Source organism: Pelophylax lessonae (assembly GCF_965119305.1).
Source record: "Pelophylax lessonae genome assembly, chromosome: 5".
Lineage (NCBI taxonomy): Eukaryota > Metazoa > Chordata > Amphibia > Anura > Ranidae > Pelophylax > Pelophylax lessonae.
Genome location: NC_138772.1, coordinates 469,015,134 through 469,037,825, shown reverse-complemented (window position 1 = coordinate 469,037,825; position 22,692 = coordinate 469,015,134).

Genomic DNA, 22,692 nt, shown 5'->3' with positions numbered 1-22,692 from the left:
CTGTGTGCAGCAGCCTGGAAAAGTAAAACGGATCAGCTCCAGACATTTTTACCCATTCCAGAATTAAGGCTTGTACACACGATACAAAAATCGGAAAGGGAAATTTCGTCCGATGAACGATCTGCCTATTTTCAGATTGTTAGTATAGTGCTTTTGACAGCTGATTACGGATTTTCGGACGAAAAAAACTGGATGTGCAGGCTGTAAAATTTTTATCGTACGTCAACACAACGTCCGATTTTCACTTAATTAGTACAGTTTTCATCTGAAAAAAATCTTAAGAGCAAGACTAGGCATGCTCAGAAACGAAAGAACACATACAAAACAATCCAACACATGACATCACTTCTGAAGTAGAATTCTGTCGTATGGGAAAATTTGTATGAAAATAACCTCTTCACTTTCCACATCAAACTAGCATGCCACAAAAAACGGACGACAGATCGTTCAATAATCTGATCGTGTGTACGGGGCTTTAGTGTTTGACCAGCCTTTTCTGAAACTTTTTGTTTACAAGTTTAAATTCATATTTTTTGCTAGAAAATTACTGGCACATGTATATTGGCTGGGTCCAAGAGTGAGGGCGGGCGGTGAGGGATGATGTAACCTCTCTGCTTGCCTATGGAAGCATATCTAATAGAGCAGTGGCTGTGAGGGTGGAACTGCGGTGATGCGGTGAGAGATGTCATCTCTCTGCTTGTCCACCTGCCGCACCTATGACAGAGCAGCCTTCATAGCCAAGCTGCTGAGAAGCTGCGGACGGGCACCAGTCAGCGGCCCGGGGGTTGGGGACCCCTGCCATAGAACAATTTTCTTATTTTTTAAAGATCACAATGTAGCTTCCATCTAGAGCATAGTGTACAATAATAATAATAATGTAATGTTCAACACATGTCCCTATCATGATAGATGGATCAGGGAGATCATCCTCACCTGAGCAATCAGAAACTAAAGGGCCATACACACTATAAGATTTTCTGAAGACTTTTTCCTTCAGATTTACCTTTTCTATGTAGTGCAAGGGCCTGCCAGATTGCATACAAATTGAAAGTGTTTAGGGTTGACCTCATATTATATGGTTTTGGTAAGTCTAAAGGAAAAAGTCTTCAGAACATCTTATAGTGTGTATGGCCCATAAGGGTTGTAGATATATATATTTTTTTCCTAGGGGGCTCAACCTTGGGCATCCAGAGGGTAACAAAAAGACGGCCTATTCTGCATGCTGCAGTGAATTGTAGGTTTGACAAAACTGCACTAACAGTGGTTGGGGCTTAAAATTTGAGTCTACACAGTATCATATACCACAGTCCTTGAACCCAAAGCCCTCATGCACACAAATGTATGAGGCCAGTAATGACGTAAATATTTCTGCACTTAGGAAGACCAGGTGCTGCAAACAACTGCGCATAGACATGAATGGCTGTGCAAGTATATGCCTGTATTTCTGTAAACCCATACATAGCGTATTGAAGGATTCCTGAAAGCAGACATTTTGCATTCAGAGAGTACATCCATCCTAGACTATACATAGGTTTATGCGAGTACCACCATATACCCACATACAGGTTTTCACAGCTTTTCATGTCTGTGGGCAGCTGTATGAAGCACTTGGACTTCTCGGGCATATGCCTTATTTACATCATACATGGCCCCATACACTGATGTGTGTGAGGTCAAATAGTGCAATGGTTCATGCTGTATGAGCAGTAAAAACACACACAAGAGGTCAGCAGCAGTGATGCTAAGCCAACAAAGAGCTCCAGGAGAGGTTGTTTACCGCCTTCTACAGGATTCATCAAGGTGGGCCGTTCTTTCCTTCTCTGAAGTCTCCTGATAGCTCTCCCTGCCTGCCGCGGGTCCTGATGATCACCTCCAGCGTCCCACACTGTCCTAAAATTTCTATGGGAATGGGAAGCAGGATGTCCTTTTATTAACTAAATAACCTTTTAGCAATATCAAAACATACCATAAATAAATAAATAAACACCAGACAGAAAAAAGGTTTGGACAAAGGCCGCGGCTGTTTTTATTATTGACTTTTAAGATTAACATCATAAAATACTTTCAACTTTATTTAAATCACTTAAAAACGTCCAGAACCAGCCCAGCCAGACGGCTCGGGCTGACAATAAACAACATTAAGATTAATTTTATTTCAAAATTATATTTTTTTGTTAAAAGAATCAACATTTTCCACCCGACAGGCAGCACCCTTGCGCCTGTCACCACCAACCCAGCACGCGGCCCGCTCAATACAAACACTCAAATTGTTGTTTAAAATGTCCAAACCGATTTCCGACAGGTGAACCCCATCTTTCCAATAAAACCCTTCCAAACCACCTTCCAGCTCCGAATGCCTAAAAGAAATGACTCCTAATTCTGTTAAAAGTTTCGCTAATCCTCTATTTAAGCGTTTCCTCATTTTTTCCAAAGGCTTCAAGCCCCGGTATTTAAAAAATACCAGCCGCGGGATAACCTCAGAAAAAACCAAACGGATTTTCGGAAACCTAGCTTGAATGAATGCTAAGTCGTCTCTAATCTTAAAAAGCAAATCTAAGGTTTTGAGTTTACCCAGGTCATTACCCCCTAAATGAACAATTAGTATCTCAGGAGCCGAAAACTTCTCAACTAAGCTGCAAAATGACGGGATGAGCTCCGCCCAAACCATACCCCTCTTACTGAACCACAAAACCTGGAATTTGGTCCTGTCCAATCCTAGATTCTCCGTGTACACCCTCTTCTTTGCTCGTTGATGAGCCCAGTGAATGTAAGAGTGTCCGAGGAATCGAGGATCCATACGGAGATCTTGTTGCCTGTAATCAAATGAAAGCGTTAGGGCGGATATAGGATTTAAAACTATCCGAAGTCCACCTCCCAATCTTTTTAACAGATTCCTCACTTAAACCTAATCTGGCTGCTTCCGTGGCAGCCCCGATCCGAAAAGAGTGAGTAGATATTTTGTCAACACTTAAACCTAAAGACATTAAACACATTTTTAGAACACATGAAAATTGATAACGAGAAAGAGGTCTGCCCGACTCATGAATGAATAAAACCTCGCTCAATGCAGGTCTCACAGAAACAAAAGATTTTAATAAGAAAACTGGACAGACTGCTACATTTCTGAACTCGTGCAATATTATTTGTTTACCTACCCCCAATTGATCAGTTTTGGAGTGAGCTAAAAAAATATTTACTCTAGAAGAAAAAATTTTCAGATCCTGAATCTTTAAACCATAAAATCCCAACCGCTTATCTGGAACTAACTCCGAAATTCTGAGGGCGCTGAAAAACATGACCGAAAAAGCGGCTCTAAATAGATGGGCCACGTATTTTGAAAAACACACCCTATCTAGCACCGAACACAAAGTGACTAATAATTCTAACGAAATTGGTTTCCTATCATCAAGCCTGAAATGTTTCTTTTTATAACCTTTCATGGCCTGATGCACTGAAAAGAAAGAAAAACATCCAGGATGATTTTGCATTTTGCTGAAAAAGGACACCCCTGCCAGAAGTTTGTTCACGTGAGACCAGGAGAATTGTTGTTTAAAAAGAGAATTTAAAAAAGACAAAACCAATATCTCTGAAAAAGAATCGTCAGGAAGCCCTAAAGATTTCAGGTGCTGTAGCCACAGCAACCAGGCCGATCGATACCCAGCCAATGTTGAAGGGGCTAAAGATTGACCAACATGTTCATAAATAGCCGTCAGATCAAACTCCATAGATGATCTGGGCAGAGGTGTCCGGCTGTGTCTGCCTCTGGTAGCAGATGAAAAAATCGTTCCATCTGGAAACGAGACAGACAATCAGCTAAATTGTTGTCCTTTCCGGGTACAAAAGAGGCTTTCAGCCAAATGTTAAAGAAAAAACACTTTGCTACCAGATACCGGAGCATAATGGTGACCGGAGGTGACTTAGATGATAAGCAATTTATGGCGAAAAGGACACCCTTATTGTCAGTCCGCACCATTATTCGTCTGTTCCTAAAATGATGGCCCCACAATTCCAGAGCCACCACTATGGGAAACAGCTCCAAAAGGACGATGTTGCGGGTGAAACCTAGCGCCTTCCATCTTTCACAACACATGGAAGCGCACCAGTGCTTTTGCCAAATTGCAGCAAAACCTTTGGAACCTGCAGCATCTGTGTAAAGCATGAAATCTTTATCTAAAATAAACTGTTCTTGCCAAACTGTTGACCCATTAAAGTGAAGAAGAAATTGCAACCAAACTAAAAAATCTTCTTTCATCTCCTCAGTAATTCTAACGTGTGAAGATGGGGATTTAAGCCCTGAAATAGCTGCATAGATTCTCCTAGAAAAAATGTTACCCATGGGAATAACTCTGGAAGCGAATGCCAGTAAACCTAATAAAGATTGTAGTTCTTTCAGACAAACCTTCTTACGCCGAATCACCCACAGCAAAGATTTCCGTAGCTTTTCAATTTTTTCTTCTGGCAGTCTGAATTCCATCTGATCTGTATCTATGACGATTCCTAGAAAAACTATGCAACTGGAGGGAAAAACGTTTTTTTCCCGGGCCAAGGGGGCCCCAAAATAATCACATATTTGCATAAAAACATCGAGCAACAAGGCACATGTATTGGAAGAGGCGGAACCCATAAAAAGGAAGTCTTCTAAGTAGTGTACTACAAGATGAGAACCTGAAATCTGGATTACCACCCACTCCAAGAATGTGGAAAAAGCCTCAAAATAAAAACAAGATAAAGAGCCGCCCATGGGGAGGCATTTGTCAAAATAATAACAGTCTCTAAAACAAAATCCCAGGGAATTGAAAGAGTGAGGGTGAATAGGTAAAAGGCGGAAAGCTGATTTTATGTCTGCTTTTGCTAACAGCGCCCCCTGACCTGCCCAACTAAGTCTCTCCAAAGCATCCTCAAATGTGGCGTATTGCACAGATGCTAGGTTGTTGTCTATGTCGTCATTAAGAGAGTCATCTCTTGGGTAGGACAGGTGATGAATCAGCCTGTAGGTGTTAGGCTCCTTTTTTTGCACAATGCCCAACGGGGACACCCTAAAATTTTTGAACGGTGGCTCCCTAAATGGGCCTTCAAACCTGCCTTCTCTTAATTCACACTCAATTTTTTTTGCTACTATTTCCTGCAAACCAAGAACAGACTTTAAATTCTGGTGAATTATACAACCCTTCCCTTGAAAAGGCGGTAAAAAGAAACCAAGACTAAACCCATTAATTAATAGTTGTGCTTTCTCCTTGTCTGGGTATCTGAGTAGCCAGGGGAGCATTTTTTGGAGCCTCATTTTTTTTTTTTTTTTTCTGGAGTGGGGGCCCTTTTGAAAATTCCCTTGTTGTTGTGTGCTACCCATCCTTTTAAAGCACTTAAACACCGGGTGTGTGCCTGAACAGAATGCGCATTCATGTCTGAATTTGCACGAGCCTGGCCACTTACATTGAGACTCGTTAAAATTGAAACACAAGCCTTTTCTAATGGGCTGTGTTTGTTGTGGATTAACAGATTGTTTTGGGGGAAAGGACCGCTGAGGCAAGAATAAATCCAACCACAAGCCAACGTCTTTTACCCCCCATTTCAGTGACGGCTGCACTGCCAGCTTTTGTCTGAAAGCAATGTCGTAGCTGAACCATGCAGCCCCACCGAAATTCTTATAAGCGTCCAATATTACCTCTATATGTTGGAACATATGGGTATTTTCCGCACATGACACTAGAATAAATTAAAAAAGCCTGAAGCCAATTGTTAAAAGATTTCGTGATTGGTCTCCTTTCCTCCTCATCATTTTTCTTTTCAGGCTTGGATACAAATTCTTTAGCTGAGGGAAGTAGAGACAACATGTCTACATAAAACCCCAGCCAAATCTTTTCTTTTACTGCCTCAGATAAGTGGTAACCAAGGGGTGAAAGTTCACACACTAGAGGTTCCCTTAAACTTGTCTCGGGAAGGTTTTGGGATTGAGCTACCAAAAAAGGATTGGTTTCTACCTGCTGGCTATCCGATAAAACGCCACTAGATGGCGCTGACCAAACATTACCAGCATTAGGGTTGACAGTGACACTTTTTAAATGATCAGAGACTGACTTAAATTCGGCACACATTTGAGACATAATAGATAACATGCCTGAAAATGCTGGAGCTGAGGACTCACCCCATACAGACAGAACCGATGCTCCAGGTTGAAGGTTGGTGACCTCCGACAGGGCTTCTCTGCTGGCTGTATGAATGGCTTCTGAGGGATCAGCAGCCTCCGGTTCCGACTCCATGCCCCTGCGCCCAGGGGATTGCTGTCTCCTTCTCACACCTCTCGCTGCGCTGGACTCCGATCCTCCGCTTGGTCGCCGTGAAGCAGTACGGGATGTGCTGTCTTCCGTCCTACCGCTCGGCTTTTTGCTCGAAGATCCGTGATGTGATGAACCGGAACCGCTCCAGATTGTGGGGGAAGGAAAGCTCTTCCGGGGCGTCCTTCTTTTGGTCGGAACGGCTTCCGTACCGGACGTTAAAGATGTAACGGTACTGCGCATGCCCGAACTGGTTCCGCCTTCTTCCGCCATATCCGCCGGACGTGCCAAGCCATCATGGCGCCTCTCTGCTGCCGGAGAAGGTCCGTTCAACCCCACCGAGGGGTACAGGTAACTCCAGACACTGTCGCAGCCAAGCGTCTCCTCCGGCTTCAACTGCCCGCTCTATAATCTTCCTGAGCAAACTCATAATAGGTAGGGATAAAGCGAAGATAGATGGTCTTGATGAAAAGAAAAAACAGACGGATGAAAAAGGGTCTAGGTGAGAGAGAACAGCCCGATGAATGAAAGAAGGACTTGCGGAGAGAACAGCTAGCCAGCTCCTGACGAGATGAAGTGACCCGGAGCCCCGCGGTCACCTTTAAATAGCCCTAACTGTGACTGGTTGGGGCTGGTTATCCCTCAAGGAGCGGGAAGATTCGGGTGGGAGCCGAGCTCCACGCGCTAATCTGCCTGGAGATATTGTTCACAAAGCGGGAAACTACAGGGAGAACTGCCCAGAGACCTAGAGCTCTGGGCGGGAAATTCAAAACTGAGGCGACCCAGGTCAAAAGTTCAGCCTGACTGGCTCTACACTAAATGAATGGGCCTGAGGAAAAATATAACTTGACCTATAGTGAATCTAAGCTATTATACCCCTGCTACCATCCCATAAAGAAAATGTAGGGTTATAAAAACCCCATTTTCTCCATATTCTTGCCGATGTAGTAGAACCAAAGTCTGACGTGTGTGGGGGGAGGGGACTATGTGACACAGGGACAGATCGCAGGTTCAGCTATGCTGAATCCTGCAATCTGACCCTGCCTGTCACTTAGGAGATCCGCCCGCTTTGTTTAAACAAGCGGGCGGGTCTCCACATTCGATCCCCGACGATCGGGGAAGAGCGGCGGTGATCACCGCCTCTCTTCCCCTGGCCCCACTCCCACGGTGACTGAATACAGCGGGAGGTCTACGTCGCTGGACGATAACGAGCCACATTGCCGCAGTAGCAGCAATGTGAGCGGTCGTAAAGTGGTTAACAGAGAGTTGTGATTGTTTAGTGAGGTCTGCTCAGTGTGTTTAGGTGCTGCTCATGCTGTCTTGAAAGTTTCACACTGATCCAATAGCTATGGAGTATATTGGACAGTGAGTGGAAGCCTGGCAGATGAGAGCATGGATGTCTGTACAGCCCTGGCCAATTAGAAGGAGATGTGCCCCAAGGCATGCTGGACAACTGTATTTATATCTGAAGAACACATTGGTCCTGGGTCTTCCTCTACAGAGAGAGGTCCAGGTGGGCTGGGGGCCTGCTGCCCCTCCTCAGTGCAGGCTGCCATGCGGCCTCAGGTGGTCGACCTGAGGGTCTGAAACATTGAAGTTGCAACCCTTGTAATGTTCTGGTACCTTTGGGTACCCTAATTACTCTTTCATAAGTGTATGCGCCCCACCATTCTCTTTTGGTAAGGTGCGCATACACCTTTAAGACTGATGCTGTCATCACTGAGCTCCGGACTGGATGGCTATTTAGATCGCCGGCTCTCACTCACATGTGTTCGTTCAAACTGCTTTGTGCCTTGATGCTAACCTGTCTTGAAGCTCTCATGCTTGCAAGCATACCTCGCTGTCGGAACCACGCTGCGCTGATCCCTGTATCCCGCTACCGGATCATCCGCTCTTGCCGAACCTCTCCTCTGCTACATTGCTATTAGTGATAAGTACCCCACAGGGTATACTAAAGCTTACACTATCTAGCTCTGCATACTAAGGACTATTACTACATCTGCATTATCTAAGATTGCTAGCTCTTGAGCCTACTACCACCTGTTCTTGCACTGGGTTGATCTCTCTTGTATGTCCACCTGCTACTCTGTCATCTACTACCATACATGATTGCTAAACCTATCTGCATCCCATCTGCTACTATCTTACTTTCAAGAACATTTCCTTTCAAGTGTCTGTCATCTACCATCTCTACCCAACCTGTCTCTTCAGCCTATCATCACTGTGTTACTATATACATAAGTCACTCTAGGAAACATCTTATTGCGTGTGTGTATTTACTTGCTGAATTGAGATCATCCACACATGATGAGTCATTGAGAGTTGGGAATGGTGTCTCAGCGTTTCTCTACATGACTACTGAAGTGGAATATTTCTGCAGCTGAAAATCCACATCATACGTAAAACGCAGGAGCGTTACAAACCCATGGTTCTTGAGAGAGCTGACTGAGGGAGGATGTCAGCTGATTCTGTCTGGTACTACTGAGAAAGGCTGGCATGTGTGCTTCAGGAGCCTTGTGAGTACAGACTTTCCCACAGGGGGATCCCTAGGACTTGTGCTGTTAGATCCCCCTCTGGGTGCTACAAGTCTGCTGCTGGGTGCAAGCTGAAGGGTACACTGGCTAGTGTCTTGAAGAGGCAAAGTTCACTGAGTTCCTTCTGCTATAAAGTGACTTGTTCATCCCATACAGGCGCTGTATGGTCCTACAGATAATCTGTTACACAGTTCTATTGAGAGCGTTGTCCTCACTTGTAAATAGTTAATTTGGAGTATCCTACTAAATCCCTTCTCCTATTGTGAATATACACTATATTGTCAAAAGTTTTAGGACACCTGCCTTTACACACACACATACAATTTAATGGCATTTCAGTCTTAGTCCATAGGGTTCAATATTGATTTGGCCCACCCTTTGCAGCTTTAACAGCTTCAACTCTTCTGGGAAGGCTGTCCACCAGGTTTAGGAGTGTTTTGATGGGAATGTTTGACCATTCTTCCAGAAGCGCATTTGTGAGGTCAGGCACTGATGTTGGATGAGAAGCCTGGCTTGCGAACTTCACTCTAATTCATCCCAAAGGTGTTCTATTGGGTTGAGGCCGGGATTCTGTTCAGGCCAGTAAATTTCCTCCACTCCAAACTTGTTCATCCATGTCTTTATGGACCTCGCTTTGTGCACTGGTCTAAATCATTTGGTGGAGGGGAGATTATGGTGTGGAGCTGTTTCTCAAGGGTTGGGCTTGGCCCCTTAGTTCCAGTGAAGGGAACTCTTAAGATGTCAGCATACCAAGACATTTTGGACAATATCATGCTCCCTACTACTGCCCATATACTGTGGCAGTGTGGCCATTCTGTGCCAGATAATGTATCTAGCACGTGATCTGATACTTCCAGGTCTGGGGACCGGTGACCCGCTCCTGCTGTGATCACATGCAGCAGGAGCCCAGCGTGGGGTACTGTGGACTCGATGTCTCTCTGTAAGATTCTGGTACCTCTGGTACCCTTATTTTCTATTTTCTTTCGATATGCGTCCCACCTTTCTAATTAGGTGGTACGCATACACCTTTAAGACGGATGACGTCATCGCCGAGCGCCGCAGAGCGGCTATTTCAACCGCCGGCGTTCTCTCTCACGTTGTTCGTTCAACCTGCCTGTGTGTCCACATGCTTACAAGCTTGTCTTGCTGCCGGAACCTCCAGCTATTCTCTTTTACTTGGAACAGACCGGAACCTCGCTACTGATCCCTGTAACTCGCTACTGGATCACTCCCTCACTACTGGACCCTTCTACTACTAACCTTACTAGTGATAAGTACCCCACAGGGGAATCCTCCATAACCTTACTTACACTATCTACCTCTGCACATTAAGGACTGTTACTATCTATGCATACTATGTCAGGGAATCCCTGTGAGACGTCTGGGGCGTGGCCGTGCACAGGCTATTCCCAGAAGAATGACTAATGGGCGTGGTGCCAGACAGGCTATTTAAAGGAAGTTCATTCCTGTTTCCTGTGCTGACTGATCTTCAGCTGTTTCCTGTGACCTGATGATACCTGTATGCTTCCCTGTTGCTGACCTGGCTTGTTCTGAACTTGGACTTGGATTCTGCTTCTGCTTCTCTGCTAAACCTGACCCGGCTCCGTCCCTGACTTTGGCTCTGCTTACGATTTGGTACCCTGCTGCATCGCCTGTTGATGACCCTGGCTTTCCTACTACTCTGACTCTGTCTCTCAGAACTACCCGAGTGCTTGCCTGGCTATCTGCTGCACATGTTCCATACAGCATTACATGTTCCAGTTTCCAGGATCCGGACAAGCAGCCTATCCTGATCCATCAACAACCACAGGCACTCGTGTCCCTCCTGGCCTTTGACACCCTCTGTCTCACCTTCAGTGGGGTCTGGGACGGAGATATAAGAGAGGCCGACCTCGTCAACTCAGACTCCTCCCAGGTACGTGACAGTATCAGTCAGCCAGCTATGGAGTCTGAAAGGGAGGTCTCTCCACTAGAGAACGTTTGCCGATCGATCTCTGCACTATCCCACATTGTACAAAGCCTGCAAGGAAAATTGGATTGCATCGAAGATCAATTATCAGCCCGCAAAAATGACTCTTCTCTGACGGAGCCCAGCACATCCTGTGCGGCGGATTTCCACCCGGAACCTCGGGTTCCCATTCCTGAACGTTTTTCTGGAAATCGAAGAAAATTTCGGACTTTTCGTAATTCTTGTGAACTATACTTTTCCTTGTTGCCTCGAACATTCTCTTCACAAGATACCAAGGTGGGGTTCATTATCTCGCTCCTTCAGGATGAGCCCCAATCCTGGGCTTTCCATCTTTGGGAACAACACGATCCAGCCTTGACAACCATGGACTCTTTTTTTTCTGCCATGTCCCAGCTATACGCAGATCCTTTTTGTCATCGGACTGCTGAATCAAAGCTTAGCAAGTTAAAGCAAGGCCTAAGGCCTGTGGAGGATTATGTGACAGATTTCCGTGTATGGAGTGCCGATACTCTGTGGAACCATTCGACCCTCCATCATCAGTTCCGTCTTGGTTTGTCTGATGCCCTAAAGGATGAACTTGCCAGGGCGGGGGTACCAACGGCCTTAGAAGACCTGGTGAACCTTGTCATCCAGATTGACCGGAGGCTACGTGAGAGGCAAGCCGAAAGAACTAACAAGGCTCCTTTGGTCCGCCCGGAGTTTGGGGCTGATACTCCTCTCATTACCGTTAACCCCCCAGAGGTACCTCACTACCCTTCACGAAAGAGTTTCCAGAGATCCCCTCTGTCCACATCGGAACGTCTTCGACGGTATCGCTCCAATCTCTGCCTCTACTGTGGCGATGCCGGTCACCACATTCAGACTTGTCCTGTGAGGCCTTGCAGAACCTCCTCTAACTGGATTTCCATGATGCATCCACCCAGGACTAATCAAACACATCTCACCTTGCTTTGCCATCTGAAACTTCCTGAAAAGACTATCTCTGTTCCTGCTATTATAGACTCTGGGGCCTGTAGCTGTTTTGTGGATGTGACATTTGCAGCCCAACACAATCTACCTCTCTGTACCAAGAAACAAGGGTTTGTTGTTCACCTGGCTGATGGCTCTGGTATCAAGTCTGGTCCAGTGACACAAGAGACGGCTCCAATTTTCTGCTCTTCCTCCTCTGGTCATCAAGAATTCCTTTGCCTGGACGTTATAACATCACCCATGTTTCCTGTCATTCTTGGTATACCCTGGCTGAAGGCCCATAACCCTAGCATCAATTGGCTCACGGGTGAGATTTCCTTCTCTTCTCCCTACTGCCAGGCACACTGTGTTCCTGAGGAGTCTCTTACTGCTACCTCTCTCCTTGGTATCCACCCGTACCCCGAAGTCTTGAAACTGGTACCCACAGTTTACCACGAATACCTGGATGTTTTCAATAAAAAGAGCGCTGATTCTCTTCCTCCCCATCGTAAATACGATTGCCCCATTGAACTGTTGCCAGGGGCTGAAATACCTTTTGGCCGGATCTACCCTCTCTCTGAGCTCGAATTAGAGACTCTCCGTAACTACATTAATGAAAGCCTGGAAAAAGGATTCATCCGACCCTCCACTTCACCCGCAGGAGCGGGCATATTCTTTGTTGAGAAAATGGACCATACCCTTAGGCCCTGTGTGGATTATCGCGATCTCAATAAGATAACTGTCAAGAATCGTTATCCTCTTCCCCTAATTCCCGAACTTTTCCAGAGGTTACGAGGGGCACAGGTGTTCTCCAAACTTGATTTGAGGGGTGCCTACAACCTAGTCAGAATTCGTGAAGGAGACGAATGGAAAACCGCGTTTCGAACGCGCTTTGGGCATTTCGAATATCTGGTCATGCCATTCGGTCTTTGTAATGCCCCAGCCACATTCCAACATCTTGTTAATGATATATTTCGGGACTATCTTGATTTGTTTATCATCGTATACTTGGATGATATCCTTGTATTTTCCAGTTCTCTCGACCTACACAGAAACCATGTAAAGAAGGTACTGGACAGACTTCGCCAACACCGTCTTTACGCAAAGGCGGAGAAATGTGAGTTTGAAAAACAGGTTATCCAATTTCTGGGACTCATTATCTCTGCGGATGGCATTGCTATGGACCCGCAAAAGGTATCTGCCGTACTGGAATGGCCTGCCCCCGAGGACAAGAAAGCAGTACAGCGCTTTGTGGGCTTCGCTAATTTTTACAGGAAGTTTATAAAGAACTTTTCTGGCATCATATCCCCCATCACACAGCTGACCAAACAGTTTACCCCATTCAAATGGACTCCAGAGGCTCAAGCCGCCTTTGAACTATTAAAGACTCTGTTTACTTCCGCTCCCATTTTAAAACACCCAGATCCCGCTTTAGCCTATGTACTTGAAGTGGATGCCTCTGAAAATGCGGTCGGGGCTATACTATCCCAACGACAAGGAGCCAAGTCCCTACTCTACCCTATTGCCTTTTTCTCCAGAAAATTAAGCTCCTCTGAGAGGAACTATGACGTAGGAGATCGTGAACTGTTAGCCATAAAAGCTGCCCTGGAGGAATGGCGCTACCTACTGGAGGGGGCTGCACACCCTATACTTATTTTTACAGACCATAAGAACTTAGAATATTTAAGAACCGCGAAACGATTAAGACCTCGACAGGCAAGATGGGCACTTTTCTTCTCTCGATTTGTGTTCCATATAACTTTTCGTCCGGGCTCTAAGAATTGCAAACCTGATGCCCTTTCTCGCATGTTTGCTGAACCAGCTCCACCTCCTGAACCTGACACCATCTTGCCAGCTAAGAATTTCCTACTCTTGCAAACAGACTTGATGTCACAGATCAAGGGGACAGTTGCAAACTCCCCACCTCCTCTGAACTTGCATCTCCAGCAGAGGGATGGACTTTATTTCCACAAGGAACAAATTTTTATTCCCGAACAACTGAGGGTCACCATTCTTAAGAAGTGTCATGATCATCTTCTGGCTGGACACTTTGGTATCCATAAAACCTCTGATTTGGTCTCCTGTTCCTTTTGGTGGCCAGATTGGTTAAAGGACTGTAAAAACTATGTCAGATCCTGCTCTGTGTGTCTCAGAAACAAGTCTGATCGGGCCAAGACCTGGGGCCTGTTGGAATCCCTCCCCGTACCTGAAAAACCATGGAGTATGATCTCTATGGACTTTATTGTGGAACTTCCTCCATCTGAAGGGTTTACAACTATCTTTGTCGTAGTTGATCGTCTTTCCAAGATGGCACACTTTATACCTCTGAAAGGTACTCCCTCTGCGTCCGAAACTGCCTCCACGTTTATCAAAGAAGTGGTGAGATTGCATGGCATTCCAGCCAGCATTGTCTCTGATCGTGGGGTGCAGTTCACTTCCAAGTTTTGGAAAGCTTTATGTGAAGCATTAAACATTGAACTTTGTTTGTCTTCTGCCTACCACCCACAAACAAACGGACAGACCGAGAGGACAAACCAAACTCTTGAACAATATTTAAGGTGCTTCTCTTCTTTTTCTCAAGACGACTGGGTGTTACTCCTCCCTTTAGCGGAATTTGCTTATAATAACTCCGTTCATTCCGCCACCAAGCAGTCTCCTTTCTATGCCAATTATGGATATCACCCCTCCTTCCTACCTGAGTTACCTATGGAATCTGCTGTACCAGCTGTACAAGAAAGACTAAATTTTCTTAATGCCAACAGTCAGCTTTTGCGGGAAACCATTTTGAAGGCACAGGCTGGTAATAAAAAATTTTTTGATAGAAGAAGGAGAGGGAATTTGAATTTAAAACCGGGGGATAAGGTCTGGCTATCTACAGCAAACCTGAGATTAAAGTGTCCCTCAAAAAAGCTTGGCCCAAGATACCTAGGTCCATTTTCTATCAGGAAGAAGATCAATTCTGTGGCATTCGAATTAATCTTACCAGGTAATCTGAAGATCCATCCCGTGTTCCACGTTTCTTTACTGAAGTCAGCAGTTCCCAACCCCTTTCCAGATCGTGGATCTGAAGTTCCTGCTCCCCTTTTGATCGAAGGTAATGAAGAATTTGAGGTGGAGTCTATTCTGGACTGTAGAAGAAGGGGTGGTCGGACACAGCTTCTTATCAAGTGGAAGGGCTATGGCCCTGAGGATAATTCCTGGGAACCTGCTTCAAACGTCCATGCTCCTCGATTGTTACGAGCCTACCTTCTACAACATCCGGAAAAACGGTCTATGTTGGGCATCCGGAGGCTGCCCTTAAGGGGGGGGGGGGCAATGTCAGGGAATCCCTGTGAGACGTCTGGGGCGTGGCCGTGCACAGGCTATTCCCAGAAGAATGACTAATGGGCGTGGTGCCAGACAGGCTATTTAAAGGAAGTTCATTCCTGTTTCCTGTGCTGACTGATCTTCAGCTGTTTCCTGTGACCTGATGATACCTGTATGCTTCCCTGTTGCTGACCTGGCTTGTTCTGAACTTGGACTTGGATTCTGCTTCTGCTTCTCTGCTAAACCTGACCCGGCTCCGTCCCTGACTTTGGCTCTGCTTACGATTTGGTACCCTGCTGCATCGCCTGTTGATGACCCTGGCTTTCCTACTACTCTGACTCTGTCTCTCAGAACTACCCGAGTGCTTGCCTGGCTATCTGCTGCACATGTTCCATACAGCATTGCATGTTCCAGTTTCCAGGATCCGGACAAGCAGCCTATCCTGATCCATCAACAACCACAGGCACTCGTGTCCCTCCTGGCCTTTGACACCCTCTGTCTCACCTTCAGTGGGGTCTGGGCCGGAGATATAAGAGAGGCCGACCTCGTCAACTCAGACTCCTCCCAGGTACGTGACATACTAATTCTATCATCTGCACTGTTACATAGATTGCTAGCTCTTGAGTCTACTACCATCTATGCTTGCACTGGGTTAGTCTATCCTATATTTGTCATCTGCTGTCCTTACCACCTGTTACCATACTCGATTACTAACCTATCTGCATTCTACCTAATACCATCTAATACTCTCCTGAACATTTCTATCAAGTGCTTACCATCTCTGTCATTGTTCACTGAACTCTGGCAACTAAAATTTTATGTGGATGAGTGCAAGATAATGCACCTGGGGCGTAAAAACCCAAGGGCAGAATATAGAATATTTGACACAGTCCTGACCTCAGTATCTGAGGAAAGGGATTTAGGAGTAATTATTTCAGAAGACTTAAAGGTGGGAAGACAATGTAATAGAGCAGCACGAAATGCCAGTAGAATGCTTGGATGTATAGGGAGAGGTATAAGCAGTAGAAAGAGAGAAGTGCTTATGCCGCTGTACAGAACACTGGTGAGACCTCACTTGGAGTATTGTGCGCAGTACTGGAGGCCATATCTCCAGAAGGATATAGATACTCTAGAGAGAGTTCAGAGAAGAGCTACTAAACTAGTACATGGATTGCAGGAAAAAACTTACCAGGAAAGGTTAAAGGACCTTAACATGTATAGCTTGGAAGAAAGAAGAGACAGAGGGGATATGATAGAAACTTTTAAATACATAAAGGGAATCAACTCGGTAAAGGAGGAGAGCATATTTAAAAGAAGAAAAACTACCACAAGAGGACACAGTTTTAAATTAGAGGGGCAAAGGTTTAAAAGTAATATGAGGAAGTATTACTTTACTGAGAGAGTAGTGGATGCATGGAATAACCTTCCTGCAGAAGTGGTAGCTGCAAACACAGTGAAGGAGTTTAAGCATGCATGGGATAGGCATAAGGCTATCCTTCATATAAGATAGGGCCAGGGACTATTCATAGGATTCAGATATATTGGGCAGACTAGATGGGCCAAATGGTTCTTATCTGCTGACACATTCTATGTTTCTATGTTTCTATGTTTCACACCTGTCCCTTCAGCACATCATCTTCATACTATCATATACATCCTATCACTCCAGGAACATCTTATTGAGTGTGTATATCTGTATGCTGAAGCTGACAGGCCCACAGTGATGAGTCTGGAGAGTTGGATCTGGTTATTCAACACATCTCTACATGACTACTGAGTGGAGATTCTGCAGCTGCAAATCCAGCCTGCTACAAAAACGCAGGAGCGTTACAGATTGAACGAACCTAAAAAATGGATTCAGCAGAATTTCCCACTCAAGTGACACAATTAACACAACAAGTAAATGCATTAATGCTTGCTCTTACTGAAGTAAAAGAAGAAAATCAGACTCTGACACAGCAGGTAACCCGTCTTTCACGGCTCACTGCTGCTCAACCCCCTGAACCTAAAATAAACCCTCCTCTAGTGTTTACAGGTGATCGGAAAAAATTTAGTGAATTCAAAAACGCGTGTCAATTGCTTTTTTTGTTAAAACCTCGTACATACCCTACTGATCAAATTAAAGTCTGTACCGTTATCTCATACTTAACGGGTGATCCACGGGCCTGGGCAGACTCTCTCTTTGAGAAAAATGATCAGCTTCTCAACTCCTATTCTTTATTCCTAGCGGAACTCGCTAGTTTATATGATGACCCCAACAGGCAGAGTACTGCTGATATTCAATTGAGGGCTTTAAAACAAGGAAGGAGACCTGTAGAAGACTTTGTAGCTGAGTTCAAAAGATGGACCCTTGATTCAGGGTGGAATGATACATCTCTGCGAACTCAATTCAGACTCGGGTTGTCAGAAGCTGTAAAAGACGAGCTCGCCCGAGCGGATTTACCTGGCACCTTGGATGCCTTAATACAACTCAGTATCAACATCGACAGGCGACTGCGTGAAAGAAAGGCTGAGAAAAGGGGAATGCCATTGTCTAGTCCTTCTCGGATTTCGGCCGTTGACCCTACTCCCATGGAGGTAGGAACCATACGCCCACCTTTATCGACTACTGAACGAGCCAGAAGAAGATCCAGAAACCTCTGCATGTACTGCGCATCCCCGGATCATTTGATAAGCGTCTGTCCCCTTGTCCGCAAAAAAGAGGGTGAGTGCTCACATGTCTTGCTAGGAGGATTAACGACTTCCTTTTCTAACCCCTATCTCTTTGTTCATTTGACATTGCAGTGGGACCAGACTAGGATTACCACCAAGGCTATGATCGACACCGGATCTTGTGGAAACTATATTGATACATGTTTTGTTACCTTAAATAAAATGCCTATTATTTCAAAACCTAAACCTGTTTCTGTTAGTTTCATTAACGGTATCCCGTTATCTTCTGGTCCAATCACCAATCAGACACAAGCACTCCTTGTTACTACTAACGAGTCTCATATGGAGACCACCACTTTTGATATACTATCTTCACCCCATTTTTCTATTATTTTGGGACTCCCCTGGTTACACACACATCAACCAATCATAGATTGGAAAAGACAGACTTTGTCTTTCCCTTCTCACTATTGTGAGATTACGTGTAACCTCCCATCTTATGGAAAGATCCTGTCTGTAGTGTCAGATGAGATTGCACCACTATGCTATCAGGATCTGTCCGAAGTATTCCTTGAAAAAAATGCTCAAGTGTTGCCTCCCCATAGGGATTATGATTGCACTATCGATCTACTCCCTAACAGCAAATTGCCTTTCGGTCATGTTTATCCTCTTTCACAGGATGAACTTTCTCATCTCAAGGAATACTTGGATGAGAATTTGACAAAAGGGTTCATCAGACCCTCTACTTCTTCCACAGCTGCAGGACTTTTCTTTGTCCGCAATAAGGATTCAAGTCTTAGACCTATTATCGATTATAGGCAATTAAATACGATTACAATAAAGGATCGCTATCCTTTACCGCTCATCCCTGAACTCATTGAACAAGTGCGTGGGGCTACTTACTTCTCTAAATTAGACCTGAAAGGGGCATACAACCTAATCCGAATCCGTGACGGAGATGAGTGGAAAACAGCATTCAGAACCAGATACGGATTATTCGAATATCTTGTGATGCCATTCGGGTTGTGTAATGCTCCCGCAGCTTTCCAAAGGTTCATTAACGACATCTTTAGAGACCTACTTGATGTCTGTGTTGTAGTATATCTGGACGATATACTTAGATCATAAAAACCTTCAATACCTCCAGACTAACAAAACTATCTCCCACCGGCAGGTACGATGGTCATTATTCTTCCTAAGATTCAACTTCTTAGTGACCTACACGCCTGCAGACAAAAATAAAAAAGCGGATGCGCTATCACGATTAACCGAAGATAACTGCGCCGAAATCCCTTCTATTCCTATAATACCCTATGAACGTATTATTGGGGTTGTTCGTTCCCTGAAGGAAGAGATTTTGCACAGTATAGGATTGGATTCACCTCCACTACAACTAAGTACTGATGCAGAAGGCTTCCTCTATTACAACGACAAACTCTACATACCCCCTACTATGCGCACCAAGATCTTGGAGTTATCACATGATGTGCCCATGGCAGGACATATGGGTATGACAAAAACCCTTAATTTGCTTACTAGGCAGTTTTGGTGGCCTGATATGAAGACATCTGTACAAAAATTTGTATCTTCATGTGACATCTGTGCAAGGTCCAAAATTGACACTACAAAACCATCTGGTCTACTCTGCAGTCTACCAATACCCCAGGTTCCATGGGAAGTTGTGTCCTTAGACTTTATAGTAGAACTATGTAAGGTTCTGGCTCTCTCAGTGCCTCCTATCACATTTATTCCGGGTGATTTCCATCTACCTAGACAGAAGAAACACATATAGGTGTGTTTCCCTTTAAGGCTGAAGCTGTCATCACCCAGCGCCGGACTAGATGGCTATTTAGGGCGTCGGTTCTCACTCACATGTGTTCGTTCAAACACCAGTACCTGGATACTAATCTTGCTTGAAGCTTCCATGCTTGCAAGCTCTCCTCGCTGACGAACCTCGCTGCGCTGATCCCTGCATCCTGCTACTGGATCATCCGCATCTCCTGAGCGATCCTTCGGCTATCGCTATTAGTGCTAAGTACCCCACAGGGGAAATCTCTATAGACTTGTACTAGGCTTACACTATTTAGCTCTGCATAGCAAGGACTGTCTTTTACATCTGCATAACTAGATTGCTAGCTCTTGAGGCTACTGCTACTATTTCCTGCACTGGGTTGATCTCTCCTGTATGCACCTGCTACTCTGTCATCTGTTATCATACATGATCGCTAACCCTTCCTGCATCCATCTGCACTGTCTCACCTCAAGTGTCTGTCACCTACCACTTCCACTCAAACCTATCCCTAAGACCTTTATCATTGTCTTACCACATGTATATAAAGTCACACTAGGAACCAGCTTAATTACTGTGTGTATTTACTTGCTGAAATAAGACCTTCCATACATGATGAGTCATTGAGGTTGGGATTGGTATCTCAGCATATCTCCTACATGACTACTGACGTGGAACTACTTCTGCAGCTGAAAATCCACACCTTATAAGAAACGCAAGGAGCGTTACAAACTACCACCTTCTAAAGGATTTAATACCATTCTAGTGTCAGTGGACAACCTGACAAAGATGGCACATTTCATCGCTATCCGTAGACTACCTTCATCTAAACAAACAGCGGAACTACTGATGAAACATGTGTTCAAGTTACACGGAATTTCAAAGACTCTTTTATCCGACCGTGGTTCACAGTTCATCTCCAAATTTTGGCAAGCTCTTTGTCAAATATTACGGATTGAGCGAAAGCTCACTTCTCCCTACCACCCTCAGACCGGACAGACTGAAAGAGTCAACCAGTTTATAGAACAATATCTGCGTTGCTACACATCATACCTACAGGATGATTGGGTGGACCTTCTCCCTCTGGCGGAATTTGCTTATAACAACGCAACCCACAGTACTACTAAGCAAAGTCCGTTCTACTTGAACTATGGGTTTCATCCCACACTTCTTCCACCACGCATCCTACCATCAAGTAACCCAGTAGCCTCAGACTATCTTACCCAAATAAAGGACTCTCTGGGTTTACTTAATACCACTATCTCACACGCCCACAGCCAACAAAAAAGGTACTACGACCTACGTAGAAGACCTTCTCCTCAGTATGCTATTGGGGACCTCGTTTGGCTATCGACAAGAAGTTTAAGATTAAAGATACCTAGCAAAAAGCTTGGACCTTTATTTCTGGGACCCTTCCCAATTAAGAAACTTATTGGAAAAGCTGCAGTACAGCTCACCTTACCAGCAGATCTCAAGATCCATCCCATCTTCCATGTGTCGCTACTGAAACCCCATGTTCCTAATCAAGGAATAAGGCCTACCATCTTGCCTCCACCTCCAGTACAAGTTGAAGGCGGAGAAGAATATGAGATTAAGGAGATTTTGGATTCTCGTATCCACAGAGGAAGACTCCAGTATCTCATAAGATGGAAGAACTATGGACCCCAAGACGACACCTGGTTGGATACCGTTGATGTTCACGCACCTAGGCTTATACGAAGGTTTCACTCGAAATACCCGGAGAAACCAGTGCTATAGGCCTTCTGGAGCCGGCCTTAAGGGGGGGGCACTGTAAGATTCTGGTACCTCTGGTACCCTTATTTTCTATTTTCTTTCGATATGCGTCCCACCTTTCTAATTAGGTGGTACGCATACACCTTTAAGACCGATGACGTCATCGCCGAGCGCCGCAGAGCGGCTATTTCAACCGCCGGCGTTCTCTCTCACGTTGTTCGTTCAACCTGCCTGTGTGTCCACATGCTTACAAGCTTGTCTTGCTGCCGGAACCTCCAGCTATTCTCTTTTACTTGGAACAGACCGGAACCTCGCTACTGATCCCTGTATCTCGCTACTGGATCACTCCCTCACTACTGGACCCTTCTACTACTAACCTTACTAGTGATAAGTACCCCACAGGGGAATCCTCCATAACCTTACTTACACTATCTACCTCTGCACATTAAGGACTGTTACTATCTATGCATACTAATTCTATCATATGCACTGTTACATAGATTGCTAGCTCTTGAGTCTACTACCATCTATGCTTGCACTGGGTTAGTCTATCCTGTATTTGTCATCTGCTGTCCTTACCACCTATTACCATACTCGATTACTAACCTATCTGCATTCTACCTAATACCATCTAATACTCTCCTGAACATTTCTATCAAGTGCTTACCATCTCTGTCACTGTTCACACCTGTCCCTTCAGCACATCATCTTCATACTATCATATACATCCTATCACTCCAGGAACATCTTATTGAGTGTGTATATCTGTATGCTGAAGCTGACAGGCCCACAGTGATGAGTCTGGAGAGTTGGATCTGGTTATTCAACACATCTCTACATGACTACTGAGTGGAGATTCTGCAGCTGCAAATCCAGCCTACTACAAAAACGCAGGAGCGTTACACTCTCCCTCCAGCAGCTGAATTACGTTTTCTCCCCCTCTCACTCCTGCTGGCTTGCAGCTGCCTGAGGGAGAGACAGACACAATGCACCATTGCTGTGATTGATAACCACACTGCACCTAGGGATGCCACATTCAGACTGGACTGAGGAGTTGTAGGGGTCCCTGTGGAGCAGGATCCCCTGGTGTCCCATTACACTGCACTCTCCGGTACTCTCCCGGTGACCTGCTGCACTCCCTCTCCTCTTTCCAGTCAGCAGCTGGCTAGGAACTCTGATGGCTGTGCCTTGTTCCAGGGGTCATGTTTCTTCTCTGCTGTTCAGGGCCAGTGTGAAGATGTCCCTGCCAGAGAGAGACATGCTAATGAAGACCTTGCCCCCGGGGACCTTCAGTGCCAGAGCCCAGGATGTGGTGGTTGGGGGTCGGCTATGAGCTTCAAAGTGGACCTGTAACCGACTGGCTGTTGTGGAACCAGAACTCCCAGCATGCCCTGACAGCTTCTACTGAACTTCAGAAACTGCAGACATGGCGCAAGGGATGGTCAGAGACTGCATGTCCACAGCCTTCGACCATCCCTTGTGCCATGT